Source organism: Trachypithecus francoisi, unplaced genomic scaffold (genome assembly GCF_009764315.1).
Source record: "Trachypithecus francoisi isolate TF-2019V2 unplaced genomic scaffold, Tfra_2.0 Lachesis_group7, whole genome shotgun sequence".
NCBI classification, from domain to species: domain Eukaryota; kingdom Metazoa; phylum Chordata; class Mammalia; order Primates; family Cercopithecidae; genus Trachypithecus; species Trachypithecus francoisi.
The window spans coordinates 97,171,804-97,189,745 of NW_022681472.1; positions in this window are offsets into that span (position 1 = coordinate 97,171,804).

Genomic DNA, 17,942 nt, shown 5'->3' on the forward strand with positions numbered 1-17,942 from the left:
CCTAGTCCACACCTCTCAATGGTAATGATAGAGGCCACTTGGTCCTGTGCTAATCCAGCTGTTCCTTTCTCTTGTGGTCGGCAGCTCTGCCGACACTTGGCTTGCGTGGACATGGAGCCCATTCATCCGGTGGCTTGGTGTAATCTGGAGACGCTCATGGCTCTGCTTTGTTGCCTGGTAGGGTGGGCCATAGACAGAAATGTGACCCCCTTGGGACACTGGGCTTGGGTGCAGGGAATGTCCTGAGACCTGGCTACAGGCACAAAACAGAGATACAGGAGCGGTGCTTCTCTCGGTGGCCTCTTAAGAGGAACAGATGTTTCTTCCAGGATCCTGAGGCCCACCACTTGCTAGACGTGATGGCAGGATTATGGTGCCACTATAGGACACTGGCTTCAGGCAGGAAGCCACGGCCACCCTTCTTATGAGGTCTTGTGGGGCAGCACACCTGCCACAGGTCTGGGAAAGCAGACAGGTGCTTCCTCCGAGGAAGGGGTTTTGGGTAAGCTGAGTTAGAACATGGTGCTGGCTGGAGGAGGTCAGGCCCCTACTCTCCCCCAGAGTCCAGGTCAGAGTGCTGAGCCATCTCACACTATGGGCAGAAGGGGGCAGAAGGAAGTTCAGAAGAAGCAGAGAGCACAGCATGGGTCTGGAGGGAGCATGTGCAGGAAAGGCCTGGGGAGAAGATGCCGCTTCAGCTGAACTTGGAAGCATGAGCAGCCACTTATCAAGGCTGGAGGAAGGAGGGATTCCTGGAGTGGTGGCGCCAGAAGCAGAGGTAACAGAACTTGCAAAGGAGCCATAGAAATGAGGGACCGCAGTACCCTTGGGACCCCATGCTGTCCAGGAAACCTGGGGTGAGGGCCTCATGGGGCAGAGAGGATGTTGGCTTTCTGCCAACAGAGAGGAGAAAAGTCAGTAAAGGCAAAAGGCCATATTTGAAAGTGAGGATGTTGGGCTTCCTCCTTGGGCTATGGGAAGCCAGGACCTCCTGAGGCAGAGGTGTGATGTGTTCAGAGGAACGAGGGTGACAGGAAGTGGCACTGGTGAGTTTGGGGGAGTCAGAGTAGATATCCAGAAAGAGAACTTGCGAGGCCAAGAGGGTGGGTGAGACACAGCACAGAGCCAGCCATGACACTGGATCTATAGAGGGGTCTTTCACAGAGACTATGCCTCTGGGAGAGGAGAAGACTTAGAAGGATCCATAACTCAGTTTGGACACACTGACCTTTATCACCATTGTAATGCCCAAGAGAAGATGCTCCAAAGGCAATTGGCTACGGGCTGGGACAGACACAACTTAAAGGAGAGGCTAAAAGGGCAGGTAAGAATCTTCAACAAACAGGTTAACTGAGTCTGTGAATAAGATGGTGCCAAAATGAGCAGATAGAGAGGTGAAGAGAAGAGAGGAGTGGAGGAGGGGAGGGAGGGGAAGGGAGAAAGACTAAAGACAGAAACTAGGGGCACCAGAGGGATAGGCAAGTGGAGAGGATCCTGCAAAGATCAAGAAACATTTTTTAAACTTGGAACTGGAAGAGATGTTGGAGGTTGGATTAGATTTTCATTCAACGTTTTTTTGTTTTGTTTTGGTTTTTGTTTTTTGTTTTTACTGTACAAGAATGTCTTCAGCAACCTTCTGTTTATATAACTTCTGCTTGAACACCTCCAGTAACAGGGACCTCAGTACCTTTGAGCTAGCCCTATGACTGAAGATGGATCTTGTGCTAGGCAGCTCTCCTATATATCGTGACCAAGTCTATCTTACTACGTTCTCACACTCTGGTGCTGAATCCATCCTGAGGGTCACAAGACTCAACTCTCTACTCTGGCAGGGACTGAATTCTCCCTTCACGTTGGCCAACCATAGTCTGCATTGATTGTCCATAGTCCACACTGACCCTCCATAGTCCACACCGACCATCCATAGTCCACACCGACCATCCATAGTCCACACCGACCCTCCATAGTCCACACCGACCATCCATAGTCCACACCGACCATCCATAGACCACACTGATCATCCATAGACCACACTGACCATCCATAGACCACAATGTCCATCCATAGTCCACACCGACCATCCATAGTCCACACCGACCCTCCATAGTCCACACCGACCATCCATAGTCCACACCGACCCTCCACAGTCCACACCGACCATCCACAGTCCACACCGACCCTCCACAGTCCACACCGACCCTCCACAGTCCACACCGACCATCCATAGACCACACCGACCATCCATAGACCACACCGACCATCCATGTCCACACCGACCCTCCATGGTCCACACCGACCCTCCATGGTCCACACCGACCCTCCACGGTCCACACAGACCCTCCACGGTCCACACCGACCATCCACAGTCCACACCGACCCTCCACAGTCCACACCGACCATCCATAGACCACACTGACCATCCATAGACCACACTGACCATCCATAGACCACACTGACCCTCCATGGTCCACACTGACCATCCATAGACCACACTGTGTATCCATAGACCACACCAAGCATCCATAGTCCACACCAACCCTCCATAGTCCACACCAACCATCCATAGTCCACACCGACCATCCATAGTCCACACTGACCATCCATAGACCACACTGACCCTCCACAGACCACACTGACCCTCCATGGTCCACACTGACTCTCCATAGTCCACATAGATCATCCATAGACCATTTTGATCATCCACAGACCATGTTAACAATCCACAGCCCATACTGGCCATCCACAGTCCATATTGGCCATCCACAGTCCATATTGATCATCCATAGCTGAAAGCCACTGTCTGTTGATTTCTTGTGAAAGGCCTAGCATCTTGGGTTGACCTCCTCATCAGTAATGCTCATCTGCAGGTCAGGAGTGTGGAAGGTCTAGTCCCCCAACTTGTGCTAATGTCCAGACTGTGGAGTGAGGCTGTTACTTAACCTGCTGAGACAGGCAGGAAGCATCTGTAGCCTTATGAGGCAGGGGTGTGTTTTAGGAGCTGTCTGGGCCAGAAGTGGGTATAAAAGCTTAGGCGAGTCCAGGGTCTCACCTAACACGTCCAAGATCTTTCAAAAAAGAAAAAGTGAGATTCAACCATGTTTAATATCAAAACTCCATGTTTTCACTATGCTAAGTATCATTTTCAACATAGGGGTGAGCAGGCCAGAAAACCTTTCTTGTTTCCAGCTCTGTGAATTGCATCTAACACGAGTAGAGAGGTAGACAGCTGCACACTGCAGTCCAGTGATGCACTAGGGCCACTATTTCATGAATCAACAGCTCTGTCCTGGCTCAGGGAAGCCACTCCTAAGTCCCCTCAACAATCCCAGCTTTCCCGTCATCTGGACTCATCTCCTACTTGGCTTCCTGCATCACAGTATGTCCACTGCCACCTCCCTTCATGCTGTGTTCACTGTGATCTTCTCAAAATGCAAGACAAGCATGCTACCCCCATGCCTAGAGCCAGGGCTCCAACATCAAGACCACCTCCTCGAGGGCTTCTGAGGCCACACTGCCCAGCCCTGGCTGCCTCCAGTGCAAGCCTCATCTTGCCCTGCCTCCCTCTCCTGGACGCTGGCCCCAAGGCCAGCCCACCCTCAACCGAACCCCTCCCTCTCTTGACCTGTATCCATGGTGAGCAGCTAGGGTTGGGCTGGGGTGGGGAAAGTCTAGAAGAAAATGGAGAGCTCCCTGTGGTTCGGCTGCCTCTGACCAGCCCCTCATCTTCCTCACCCCATCAATCACTCCAGGAAGCACAGTTGGGGGAGCATGATAAACAGAAACCCTGAATCCTTCTAAAAATGAGCTAATCTCCTAGCCCATTGGGCCAATTACTGCTTGTCAGGCAGGCTGTTAAGTGAGGCACTGAGGAAAGACTCCATCCTCCGAGGAGCGGGGAAGGAGGTTTGGTGATGGAATGGCTCCATGCACGCTGTTCATCTTCACACGGAAAGAAACAAGGGAGGGCCGGCTGCTCACAGTCTACTGCAAGGAGACAGGTCTTCCTGGACAGTGCCCTCCCAGGGGCTGGGCAGCTCTGATGCAGGCACCAAGAGAATGCCACACGCTCCCTAATCATCGTACAGTTGATGCGGTGCGACCCGGGGGTGGAGGCAGACCAGGCCCAAGCAGTGCCTCATGAGGTGAGCCATGACATGGAGAATGCAGAACACAGAAGTGTCTGCAGAGGATTTTGCATTAAGTACCAAGGAAGGGGCTGCAAGCCTCGGAGGCCTCAGACCTGAGTCATGGGACTCTCCCCATCCCGAATGCCTAGGTTGGCTGGGTGCAAGGCAGGAACTGTGTGTGTGTGTGTGTGTGTGTGTGTGTGTGTGTGTGTGTGTCTTGCTTTATGTTGTGTATCTACTGGCTGTGTCTACAGGAGGCAGGAACACCAGCACCCTGGGCTGTTTCCCAACACGTCTTCCTTCTGTTCTGTCAGTTGAGAGGCTGAGGCAGCGGAGAGGCCAGGTCAGACCTGGGTCTTGGCAGGTTAGAGCCTCTCAGAAGGAACAGACTCAGGCTGGACCACGTGTCAGGGCTTAGCCCTGTGACCTCTGGTACCCACAGCCAGCCTGCCAGGGGTCTCATCCAGTTGGACACACCCAAGAGGCTGAGGCATAGGGAGGCGAGGGGGTCAGCATTCTGGGTCTCTGAGTTCAGGGCTTTGTTAGGGACGTGGCAGTCCCTGGAAAGTGCCCAGTGTGGAGGTCACATGTGGATAGGTTGGGTGGGCAGGGAAGAGATTGACATTGCAGGTCCCAGCGCCCAAGAGGCCAAGTCTTCAGGATTACTCTCTTATCCACCATGCTGTCCCCCAAAATCTGACTCCCCCAAAGTCCCCTCCTGAGCACACCTCAGCCCAGTTCCTGAGCATCTGCTTCTCTCTCCCTCTGCTCCCAACCCCACCTACCTGACTCAGGCGGAACCCCTCGCACTTCCCAGCACACTGGAAATGAGGCCACCCAGTGCTTGCGAGGCCTTTCTCAATGACAGCACCTCCCGCCTTGACTTAGGGTTCTATGGATGAATGTGTCTCTCCCAGAGGCCCAGAACCCAAGAGTGAGGCCACGATTCAGCCATCCTCAATCCTGAGCCTCACTCCAGGGCCAGGGACAAAGGGGTCTCCAGGCTGTAAGGATCTGAAGAGCAGACCCCAGGCTCTGTCAATGGTGGGTGTTCCCACAGGGCTGGAGACCTGGTGTGTGCTCCCAGGTCCATAAGACCTAAGCCTGCCAGGAGGTCAGGAGGTAAGGACAGAGACTCCAGGCTTGGAAGCTGGGTCCACAGGCCTGCAGCCAGGCCGGGCACCTGGAGCAATTACATGAGCAAGTTGTCAGCACGGGCAGGACCAGGCACGAGGGCAGGAGGACAAGACCGCCAACAGGGAGCTGAGGCTTAAGCCCTGGCAGAGCTGCCTCCTTCCCCACAGGAATCTCCCGCCCAGCCCAAGAACAGCAGAGGCTGGAGAGGAAAGCACTGTATTCACTGTGCTTTCCATTTTGCATTATTTTACCATGCTTTGACGGAGACGCCTTGCTGACCAGGAGTGGCTGCCCTTCCCAGGGCTGACTAGGAGAGGCTGGCCACTCCCTAGGGATGGAAGCTGCCATGCAGAGTGCTGTTCCAATGCAGCCGGCCCACCCAGCGCCCAAAGACCACTCACCTGCCATCATCAGGCCCCCGCAGCCCAGGACACTAGTCCCCTGCCCTAAATCACCTAAGGCCAGTTGTGTGTCTACTGGCTGCATCTACAAGAGGCTGAGTCACCAGCACCTGACCACCCACATTGCCCAGAGCCTACTGAAATGATTCACCCACCAAAATTATTCCAACGAGCCAAACCAGGTCTGTGCACCCTGCCTGCCCCGCACCTGGCCTTCCCTGCAGAGACCGCAGTGCAGGCTCACAGCAGTTTCCCCTATCACCAGCCGGTGCTCCCCTTTGTGACCCTGCACAGCTGACACCTGTGGGGTCTTCTGGCTGTCAGCACCTGGACCCCTCTCTGTGTTCCTTTCCAGTATAGAAGTCAGACACACAGAATCACTTTCCCAGCCCTATAGCTAGGATGTGGGCACCTGTACCTGACTCAACCAGCCAGGCCAATATCCCAGGACATGGAGGTCCAGAGAAGCTGTGACCCAGGAGAGCGGGCTGCTCCGGTCTCGGTGGCAGTGCCCACAGCTGGGGTTCTGAGCTGGCAACTGCCAGGGTACGAGCTGCAGCCTCTGAGGGCAGCCGTGGTGCCCTCGCTGTGCCCGCACATCTGGCTGGGTGGCTTCTCCGTCTAACCTGCCGCCGAGCCTGGACCTCAAGCCTTCCTGGCCCTTCCGTGAGCCTCCCAGCGCCCTGCCAGTGAAACCCTGGTCTGACTGAATCAGCGGGAAGGGTCCCTCTTGTCTCTAAGACCCCCTGACCCGCAGAGAACAGGGCCCAGGCAGCACCTCACTCCCCCACTGCTCCTCAGCCAGCTGGCAGATACTCACAGGGCTGACCTCAACCCTGGACGTGACCTCCTCTGGGACATTCGGTAGCCTGGCCTCCCCAGGACCTAGGTCCAGCCCAGCACCAGCCCTCCGCGCCTTTGCTCATGAGCCTTCCTTGTCACCCGCCGTCCTCCGAATCCCCCGCCTCCTTCTGTGGGCATGCCCACTTTCTGTCCCATCTCTTCTCACTTCCTTCTTCTGTGCTGCACTCACTGCCCACCCAGGCTCCCTGCTCTTCTCGGTCTCCAGCTCTTTGCTTTTGCTTCTCCACACCCGGGGACACCCTCCCTCCCCTTTCCCACTCTCATCTGCAACCATCAAGGTGAGATTTGTTTCCCCAGGCTCAGACTGTGCTGCCTCCTCCCGGAAGCCGCCTGTGGTAACTGTCAGGCCTACATGTCTCCCTGAGCCTCCTGGCATCCCTTGTCTTTCTCCTGCAGGGCCCTTGCCCCTCAGCTGGGAACTAGCGCCCCTGCCGACAGAGACAGCGTAGCACCGGCTCTTCCTTCCCTGCGGGGACCCGGCCATCTGCCGAAGGAGCTAATGGAGCATCGTGGATGGATGCGCAAAGGATGCACGAAGCCGGTGCCAGAGGCTGCTCCTTCCGCTCCCAGCCAAGTGGCCCTCCCACTCGGACTCTCCCAGCTCGCGGGGAGCCAAGCACGATTTTTGGCTGGCCTTGCAGAGGCGACATTCAAAAGCCCAGGCTGCCGTGTGAAATCTCCTGGCTCCTCCTTTGTGATTTTCAGGCTAAAAATAAAATCCCCGGGACCCCGGTGGCTGCCATTGTTGCTGCTATTGAAACGTGATGAGCGCCTGATCAAAATTCTTGTGCATTGTTGACAGGGGAGGCAACCCGGCACTTATCTCCCAGTGACTTTAAAAATAGAGCCTCTTCCTTTTCTGCCAGGGCAAAGCAATAATTTAGATAATTGAAACTCTGAAATGAGTTGGAGACGAATCGCTGTGGCTTTGGGCCCTTTTATGAGACTTTTTCTTTGTATGAAAAAGAATGGAATCAGAAAAAGAACGTTTTGCTCACACAAAGACCCTGAGTGGGATGCATCTCGTCAATGTGAAACTGCGCGGCTCCGGGGCCCTGGCTGTCGAGCTGGGGGCTGTTGTGGCTTCTCAGAGCTGCACATCTCCCTTCTACCCCGGGACAGCGGGGCAGGTGTAGGCCACACTGAGGGGTGAACTGTCTGTGCTGGGCACAGGGGGTCTCCTGGATGAGCCCCTCCTTCTCTACCCTCTGCCTCTCCTCGTGTTGGGAGGCAGGCAGCCCCTCCTGCAAGTACCCGCTGGCTGGGGCAGAGATCCGCCTCTCTCAGCCAGCAGGCCCTTCCCTGGGGAAGCCCTTTGCTCCTCATGCGGAACCTGGATCCTACTCGCCTGAAACAGGAGTGTTATTTCATCTCTTTGCTCCTCCGTCAAGGCCACCTGCAAAGGGCTCTCTGTTGCCACCGCCAGCACCACCCACCACCCTCTCCCCTCCCAGGAGCACAGCAGCCTCCTCCCTGGCCTCCCGGCTGCCCTGACCATATCCCCCCTGAACCAGACTCTTTTTTCCTCTCTGCCCCCATGGCCAGAGTGGTCTTTATAAAGCATACACTGAGAGTTGCCATTCTCTCACTCCTGGTCTCAAATGACTGCTCCTCACCCAGGAAGGCACTGCATGCTCTCCAGGGCCCGGTGCAGCCTGGCACCCACACCCCCCCCAGCCACCCCAGCCATCCACACTCTCCCAGCCACCCACACCCTCCCAGCCACCCCAGCCACCCCAGTCACCCATACCCCCCAGCCACCCCAGCCACCCCAGTCACCCATACCCCCCAGCCACCCCAGCCACCCACACCCTCCCAGCCACCCCAGTCACCCACACCCCCCAGCCACCCTAGTCACCCACACCCCCCAGCCACCCACACCCCCCAGCCACCCCAGCCACCCCAGTCACCCACACCCCCTCAGTCACCCACACCCCCTCAGTCACCCACACCCCCTCAGTCACCCACACTCCCCAGCCACCCACACCCCCCAGTCACCCATGCCCTGAGACCCTTTCACTGTAAGAACAGGGGTCTTCCATGCTGTACTGACTCTTCTAACGGACATCCCCTCAGGGTCACCAGATTTGAATTTCTCCTTTTTAAAAATTAATTTAATTTTTAAAAATAGAGACAAGGTCTTGCTGTGTCATCCAGACTGGAGTGTAGCGGTGCGATCACAGCTCAACAAAATCCCCAACTCCTGGGCTCAGGCGATCTTCCTGCTTCACCCCTCAGCGGTAGCTGGCATTTCAGGTGTGCACCAGCCACCCAGCTCATTTTTTAATTTTCATTTTTATAGAGTCAGGGTCTTGCTATGTTGTCCAGGCTGGTCTTAAACTCCTAGTCTCAAGTGATCTTGAGATCACTTGAGATCAAGTGACAGGCATGAGCCACCATACCCGGTCACTAAATCTGACTTTCTGATAATGTTTGAGTATAAATATACTCAAATAAACTATTCTCAAATAATGTTTGAGTATAAACATGTCCCAAATGGAAACATTCTTAATACCTTATACTCAAAGACCATGTGCAAGACATAGGGCTCTACCTAGATGACTCCAGCCTGTAGCTGTGCCGGCAGCTGTCCTCATGCATCGCCCAGCTGTCCTGCATGGGGGCATCTGATGTCTCCTAAAGCTAGACGCACTCCATGTGGCACTCCTGACCTTTCTCCCACCTCACTGGCCCCTCCCTCCACATACACGCTCACCCTTGGAGGCTCCAGGATCTCCACATGGGAGAAGCTCGGGAACCTGTCGGTAGAAAGGGGCCTGGAGCCACGTTCTGAAACAGGATTTGCATCAGGTATGAGGTGCGAGTTGAATCGCTGCCTCTTTGGGGTGGCTTCGTGCAGAGCTGACTGACTCATGGCGGGGCTGGGCTGCCCTGCTGGGTCCTCTTGTGCTTCACCTTCACTGGGCTGAGGGCTGCCCAGTGGCTGGGGAATCGTCATTTCTGTGATCACGCAGGTGATTCCGGAGCTGCCGAGTGGCTGGGGAATCGTCATTTCTGTGATCACGCAGGTGATTCCGGAGCTGCCCAGTGGCTGGGGAATCGTCATTTCTGTGATCACGCAGGTGATTCCGGAGGAGACTGATTAGCATGTGTTCATGGATGGAGTGGAAACGACCTGTCTCCACCAAAGCGGGTGGGCAGAATCTGACTATCCATGGCACAAACAGAGCTGGACCCCACCATGGATTTCCTGGGGGTTCCAGCCTGCAGACAGCAGATTGGGGCCTCCTCAGCCTCCACGGTCACAGGAGGCAATTCCCACGACACACCTCCTCTTACATGTCTCTCTCTCCATATGTAATTGGTTCTGCCTCTCTGAGGAGCCATGATGAATACAGCTCCCCGGGGCTAACATGGACCCCACCCTCCTTACTGTCCTTCCAGAGTCCCCCCTGCAGCCTTCCCCACGCCAGGAAATGGGCTCACGTTCAGCCTCAGGCCAGAGGCCCAGGGCCATGAGTGAGGAGGCATGAAAGGAGATTCTCCTGGGGTCCGCTACATCTTGTCAGCCTCCCAGGTCACCTGCAGGTTCTGCTGACTCCTGCCTCTCCACCTGAGGCATCTTCATCCCCTACTTCTCTCTCTTTCTCCACATGAGGCATTCTCCCCTCCCACCTCTGACTACCTGAGACATTCTCTGGCCTCCTGATCATGGTTTTCCCCAGAGTGGGTGGGCAGAAGTGGCAGAGTGCTAACCCACATGACGGTGGCTGGTAGCCTGAGAACGCTGTTGGGAAAGTGCCGGATCCGGTTCTCCACAATCCCACAGGGGATCCTTCTAACAGGCGACAGCCCAGTGACGGGGCTCTGTGCTGTGTTCTCTCTCTGGGGTCTCACTTGCCCACCCCACAGTGCCTCTGGAACCCGTCCTAAGAGGAACACCTGCCCGCACTCCTGCCTCAGGTTTGCTGTGGGGGACCCTGGGCAGGCATCTACAAGTTTTGTCTCTCCTTACCACCGCTAGCATCCCACCTGCGAGTCCCTGTCCCTCTGCTGTCTTCCCAGTTCTCTCAGCTCCACCGTCTCCATGCATGCCCCTCCCCGGGGCTGTGGCATCAGCCTCAGCATCTCCAGCTGGCCCCTCACTCACTCCACCTGCTCTCACAGCAGCCAGAGTCCTCTGAAACACAGGCCATCGATGACTTCCTCTGCCCTGGACTTGTACCCAGGCTCCTCACCAGCCCCCCAGGACCTGGCTCTGCCCACTTCCCTGCCCAAGCCCCTTTCTGCCCTGGGGCATTGGCTCATGCCGGCCCCACGACCTGGGCCCATGCTTCTGGGATAGCTAGGTCAGACCAGCCTTCAGGCCTTGTACTGTGTCCAACTTGGCATGGTCTCCCCACTGCCCCCTCGTTAGCCTATCTCCTTCCACACGGTAGCCATCATGGCACTGACTCCAGCGTGTCACCACACATCGGGTGGGTGCATATGCGTGTGAGGCCTTGTGCGTGGAGGGTGCCCTCACCAGAGTATGAGCTTCGCAGGGCAGGCTCCTGTGCATCTTGTTCACCTTTGCATCCCGGCACCTGGAAGGTGTCCGGCAGGGAAGGGGTATCGGGCCTAAATGTGAGAGTCAGGGATAGAGAGAGGAGCAGGCCTGCCTGGCTCAGGTCAGGGTGGGGTTCCAGGAGAGTATGCCGGGGCCACCAGCTCTGTGGGTCACGGTCGGGGCAGGTCTCCTGCAGCCCAGACTCCTGGCCCAGCCTGGACTCCTGCCTTCTCAGGCTAGGGAGCACGCAGGAAAGAGCAAGGATTCCTCCCCTCCCCTTCCTTGAGCCTCAGAGTCACCAGCTGGACAGCGAGAGGTGATGATCTTGTGAAATGACCATTGGACAGTCCTCCTGCTGTGCCCAGAGCCGCACCCAGCCCTGGCCCTTCTGTTCCAGGTGGAGGCCCTAGCGCTTTGTTTCTGGCCTTTGGTTTGTTTTCATACACTTTATTTTTATGGCAGTTTTAGCTTCACAGCAAAATTAAGCAGAAAGTCAGAGATTTCCCACACGCCTTCCACCCTCACACATGCACAGCCTCCCCTCTGTCCACACCCCGCCCAAGTGGTACCTGCATCATGACCGATGAGCCTGCAGTGAGACGTCGTCATCACTCTGAGCCTGCAGACTCCATCAGGGCTCACTCTTGCTGGTGCATGTTCTGTGGGTCTGCACAAATGCGTATGACTTGTTTCTGCCATTGGCATTTCAAACAGAACGGTGCCACTGGCCTAAACATCCTCTGGGCTCCCTGATTCATCCCTTCCCCAGCCCCTGGCAACCACTGATCCTTTTACCATCTCTGTTGTTTTGCCGCTTCCAGAATGTCCTTGAGTCGGAATCCTACCATATGTGGCCTTTTGGGAGTGACTTCTTTCCCTTAGTCAGATACACCATGTCAGGCTCTGTTTCTAGTGGTCCAGGGCCTCAACTGGCCCACACCACCTCCCTGGCTGCCTCATCTCCTGTTGACAGAACTTGGTTCCCACCTGTTGGCTCAGTCTCGTGCTGTTCTGGGGTCCGCCTCAATCCCCTCCTCTGGGGCTCATCCTGAGAGGATCTGACCTGGGCTGCCGTCTTGTTCTCAGTCCTGCCTGGGGTCCCTAAGTCTCTGCTACGGGCCGCTGTGAAGGGACAAAATGTCTAGCCTCAGCCCGTGGGTTTACCTGCCATGAGCCTCGGACCGGGAGCACCCCTCCCTGCCTCAGATAACGGGTTAGGGTCGCAGCGCTGGCCATGGCAGGTTTCGTGAGGCTGCAGAAGTGACATCACCACCACACCCTCCCCCAACACTTCCCCCAGCCCCAGAAAGGGGAAGCGTATGGTCCACACCTGGGCCAGCCTCAGTCCCCTGTAGCCATCACAGCTACATCCCTCCTGTCTTCCCTCTCCCTAAAATGTCCCCATGAAATAACAGAAAAATAAACAACATTTCATTAATACTCAAACAACTCTTATGAGGAACAGTATATTGTTCACAGATGGGAAAATACGTAAGCTGAGGGCTAGAAGATCAAACCACCTGCCCAAGATTTTGCAGCTGCGAAGTGACAGAGCTGAGTGTCAGCTCAGCTTGAGAAACCCAGCTGCAAACCCTGTCCTGACCATGCATGGGCTGGGCTTACAATCCCAGCTCAGTTACTCTCTACTTCCAGTGAGACCCTGGAAACACCAGCTAGGCATCTCCACTTCAGCCTCCTTGACTGTCCGTTAGAAACCATGATAACGTGGGGACACGAGGATAAATTACATAATTCATGGAAACATCTGGTACAAAATAAACAAAAATGAATCTACTCCTCCATCATCTGCCCACCCACCATCCATCCATCTATTCATTCACACACCATCCATCCAGACACCCACCCATCCATCCATACACCCACCAATTATCCACACATCCACCTAGCCACCATCCCTCTACTCATCCACCCGCTATCCACTCATCCACCTACCATCTACCCATGTACCCATCCATTCACCCATCCCCAACTCACCCATTATCCATGCATCCATTCATCCACTTACTCACACATCCATCCACCCATCCACCTATCATCCACCCACCCATCCACCCATCTGTTCATCCATCCCCAACTCACCCATTATCCATGCATCCATTCATCCACTTACACATCCACCCACCCATCCACCCATCTGTTCATCCATCCCCAGTCCACCCTCTATCCATCCATACATTCATCCACTCATTCACACATCCATCCATCCACCCACTCACACATCCATCCATCCAACCACCCATCCACCCATCCATTCATCCATCCAAAGTCCACCCACTATCCATCCATCCATTCGTCCACTCACTCACACATCCATCCACCTATCCATCTATCATCCACCCACCCACCCATCCACCCATCCATTCATCTGTCCCCAGTCCACCCACTATCCATCCATCCATTCATCCCCTCATTCACACATCCATCCATCCATCCATTCATCGATTTGTCCATCCCCAGTCCACCCACTATCCATCCATCCATCCATCCATCCATCCATCCATCCATCTGTCACCACCCATCCTTCTTCCCTTCCTTCATTCCTTCACCAGTGCTAATGAATCAGAGCTAGACTAGTTTGTGCTGAGGGCTGTGACAGGCTAGGATTCAAAGCCACCCCCACACTTGTTTCCACAGCCCTGCACTGAGGTACAGAGAGGAGTGTGTCATGGGGATTCCCAGGTGAGAGGTCCTGAGACCAGGATAGTTTTTGTCCTTGTTGACTGTGGTGGATGTCAATGCTTGTCACTGGTTCCAAGGTCCCCTCCCCTTCTGAGCAAAAAAGAGACCTCCCTCTGTCTCCCTCTTGGTGGGGTGGAGCTGGGTGCTGGCTGTGCTGTGGCCAAGAGCTCTGTGCAAAAGGACATGCTCCTGGCAGCCTCCATGTTAACTTGCTGGTGCACCATGTCCTCCTCTGGAGGTGCAGACTCTGGAGGTGCAGCCCTCCTGCCAGCCTGTCCCTGAGTGGCTCTAGTGAGCCATGCACCCTGCTGACCTATGAGGGCATGAGAGGAAACCGCTGTGGCTTAAGCCATGGAGACATGGGATTGTTGTCACACGCAGAGCTCGGCCCATCATGATCAACACCGTGACTCTCACCTCCTTCCCAGGGTCTTCACATCCTCCTCACCCTCTGTAGTCTCCAAGGGCTGCCAGAAGAAATGACCACAAACTTGGCAGCTTAAAGACACAGAGATGTATTCCCTCCTGGATTCTGAGACTGGAAGTCTGAAGTGCAGTTGTGAGCAAGGTCGTTCCTTGGAGCCCCTGAGGTGGGATGTGCTCCAGGCCTCTCTTCCAGCCTCTGATGGTCGCAGGTGATTGCCTTGGAGTCCCCAGCTTGTGGCTGCCTCACTCCAACTTCAGCTTCACATAGCCTTCTTCTCCCTCCATACATCTTTCTCTGTGTCTCTTCTCCTTTCTTTTAACAACACCAGTTATTGGACCTAGTGCCCACCCTCATCCTGTGTGACCCCATCTTAACTTAACATCTGTAATGTGACCCTATTTTTAAATAGGGTCACATTTATTTTGAGGTCCTATAATTTGAGGTCACATATATTTTGAGGTCCTCAAAATAATTATTTTGAGGTGGACATGAATTTTGGGGTGGACACTATTTGATCCAACACGCTCCCACCCCCATGCTTAGCTCAAGTCTACAAGCACCTGGAGAAGAGCCGCTGTGTGCCAGGCACCACAGTGCATTTGCTGAGGAGACACAGAGGAAGCCTTCCACAGCAGGAGAAGCTTTGTAGGTGATGGACTTGGGTGAATCTAGGCTGATGGCAGAGGCCGAAGAGCCCCTAGACAGGCTCAATGCAACGTAGAGGGTGCAATGAGAACAGAACTGGTCCTGGGGTCCCACCAGGTGGTACGAGTGCCCCTGGGACACCTACAGCACCTGTCGTTTCCACCTGCAGCACCTCGTTCAGGGCTAGAGCCTGGCGGTTCCTCCGTAGGTGCTGCTGGAATCCCTCACCCGGCTCACACGCAGCGCCTGCCTGTCTCTTGCCATGCTCACGACTGCAGAGACCATCTGTGAGTGCTAACGGGCCAGGCCGGCATGGCGGCAGCCCAACTGGAGAGGCTCGAGGTCTGCTCAGTGATGCTGGCCCAGGCCCCTGGCTCCCATGAGCTCCACGGCTCTCAACGGCACCCACTGGGCCCATCCATCATGCCAAATTCCCCGTGCATGTGTCAGCCCCGCTGAGCACGAAATTGCAGGAAACTTACAGCTTCCTCGGGCTTCCAACCTGATTTTCTGATGGCGGCTTCAACTCACCAAGTGCTCTCCACAGGCCAGGGCAGCGGGTGGCTGCTCCTCCTTCACACAGAATGCACCATCCCATGGGCCCCTAGGAATCCTCAGGGACCTCCCCTCCAGGGGCATCCCTTCCCCTCCCAGAAGAGGTGCTCAGCCCCTTCCTGTCCAAGTCTTAGAGAGTGCAGCTTGACCCCAAGGCTGCCCAAGCTATTCCTGAAGCCCAAGGGGCAGTTCTAGGACCCACAGTTTAAGAGGGGGGGGTCTTTACAAACAGGGCGTTGTAAAGACTTTGACCAGGATGGCAAAGGGTCCATGAAACAAGCCTGGCAGATAAGGCCAGGTTGGAGGGAGCCGCAGCTCCAGGCAGATGTTGCCGGGCCTGAGGGAGGGAGGAGGGGGCTAGGACCGCTTCGGTTATGTTTACTGCTGGCCACGTGTTTGTGTTCAAGTAGGAGAATACAACAGGCTGTCACTGCACTAACAGAACTAATGGAAACCACCTGGACCTCAACTGCACAGGGATTCTTAGAGGGGAAAGAAGAAGGCCAATCCTGAGGGTTCCGGGGAAGGAACCGCCACGAAAGGGTGGATGTTACAGAGACCAGCATGGAGCGTCCACCGGCGACATGGGCAGTGATGCTGGTAACGAGCTCGCCATGAGGAAAGCACACAAGAAGAGCCCAGGATCCTCGTGTCCTCGGCACCCGTGCCATGCTGCAAGGCATCCCATAGAGCTCAGCCTTCCTGGTTCTATTCCTTAGGAACTCATGACTATTTAGATGAATTCTCAGGTTTTATTCTCAGTTAATAAAGTGAATTTTCTATCAGTCAATCAAACCAAAGTCTTGGATTTCCACTCAGTGCTCTCGGGGGCTTTCTTGCTTGGGTTCATGTCCTTGAGGTCCTTCCTGTGGCAAAACTCCAGGCTCCCTCCACCCCTTTCCCCGTCCCTTCCCAAGGGACAATGAGGAGTGTGCTGCGGTCAGATCTGGGAGAAGGTGCTCTCTTTAGAGCCGCCTGTACCCCTGATATTTGCATGTTCCTCGGCTCCAGGGGTCCTTGGCAACAGGGTAGTCATCTGCACCGCGTGTGGGCTCATAAAAGCCCACCACGCACCCAGCTGCCCTTCCAAGCTTGCGGCTTCAAGGAGCTCCACAGGCGCTGAAGCCGACATTTCCACTTCCCCATGTCTGCTTCTCTGCCTCTGGCTCACTCCTCTGGGACCTCTGAGTGAGGAGGAGAAGGAGCTGGCTGGCCCTGGGTCCACATCCTCCACAGCTGTAGAGAAGCAGCAGAGCCCAGCAGAGCCCAGCAGAGCCCAGCACAGCAGAGCCCAGCACAGCACAGCACAGCACAGCACAGCCCAGCCCAGCACAGCACAGCACAGTACAGCACAGCCCAGCACAGCAGAGCCCAGCACAGCAGAGGCCAGCACAGCCCAGCACAGCACAGCACAGCACAGAACAGCAGAGCCCTGCAGAGCCCAGCAGAGCCACTGGCATGGCCACAGCTTCAGCAGCAGCCTCGGCCCTGGCGTTTACAGGCTGTGCGACCTCAGCAAAGAAATTAACATTTCTGAGCCTACTTCTTAAGCTACAAATAGGGGATAATAACAGGCACCAGGCCCAGAATGAGGATTAAATGAGATAATTCATTTGGCCAAGTGTCTGGCTTTACAACGGAAACTACTTTTACCCAGAAGATGCCTGCAAGACGGACCCCAGGCACTGCTCTTACTTCTGACCCCTGTGGTTCCCAGTGCCACTGACTTTCATCTAAGCCCCTTAGCCTGGGCCTCAGCCCCTCTCGGAGGGGCCTGGCTGGCTGTCACCTGGCTCCCCCCACAGCTCCCAGGGCCCAGGCCAGTTCCACTTCCAGGCTTGCTCCAAGTCCTTCTAGGTCGAGTGAGTGTCTCCTCCCCAGACCCCATGTGGCTCTCTGTGGCAAGAGCTGCCAGTGCCCGCTGGCCCGTGCATGAGTGGCCTGTGGCTGCCGAAACGCACAACCACAAACTGGGTGGCTTAAAACTACAGACGTTGATTTCCTCGGCTCTGGAGACTGGAAGTCTAACATCCAGGTGCCGGGAGGTCCATGCTGTCTCCAAAGGCTTGAGAGCAGGCTTCCTCCGGCCTCTTCCAGCTTCTGGTGGCTCCAGGTGTTCCTTGCCTCATGGCCGCATCCTCCAATTTCTGCCTCCATCTCCACATGGCCCTCTCTTTCCTTCTTAATCAATTACAGCTACAAAGATCCTTTTTCCAGATAAGGCCCAGGCACAGATTCTGAGGATTAGGATGTGGACATGTTTTCTTGGTGGCCCCATTCAGCCCATGACACTTTCCCCACCCTTATCCTCTCTGTTCCCCTCAACTCCCAGCCTCTGTAGCTGCATCTTTCTGCATGAGGCTTTCTCCCAGCCAGATCCACTATACAGACATGCCTGGAAGAGACACCCCAGGGAGCTGCCCTGGGCCATAGCTCAGGGTGGGGTGCACACACACCCCAGCTCCCTCCCTCACGCCTCAGTGGGAGACTCCCCAGCCACCTTGTGCTCAGCACTGCTGTCCCGAAGCTTTCCCTGTGGGGTGGACCCCCCAGCCCCCGTGTGACTGGAGACACAG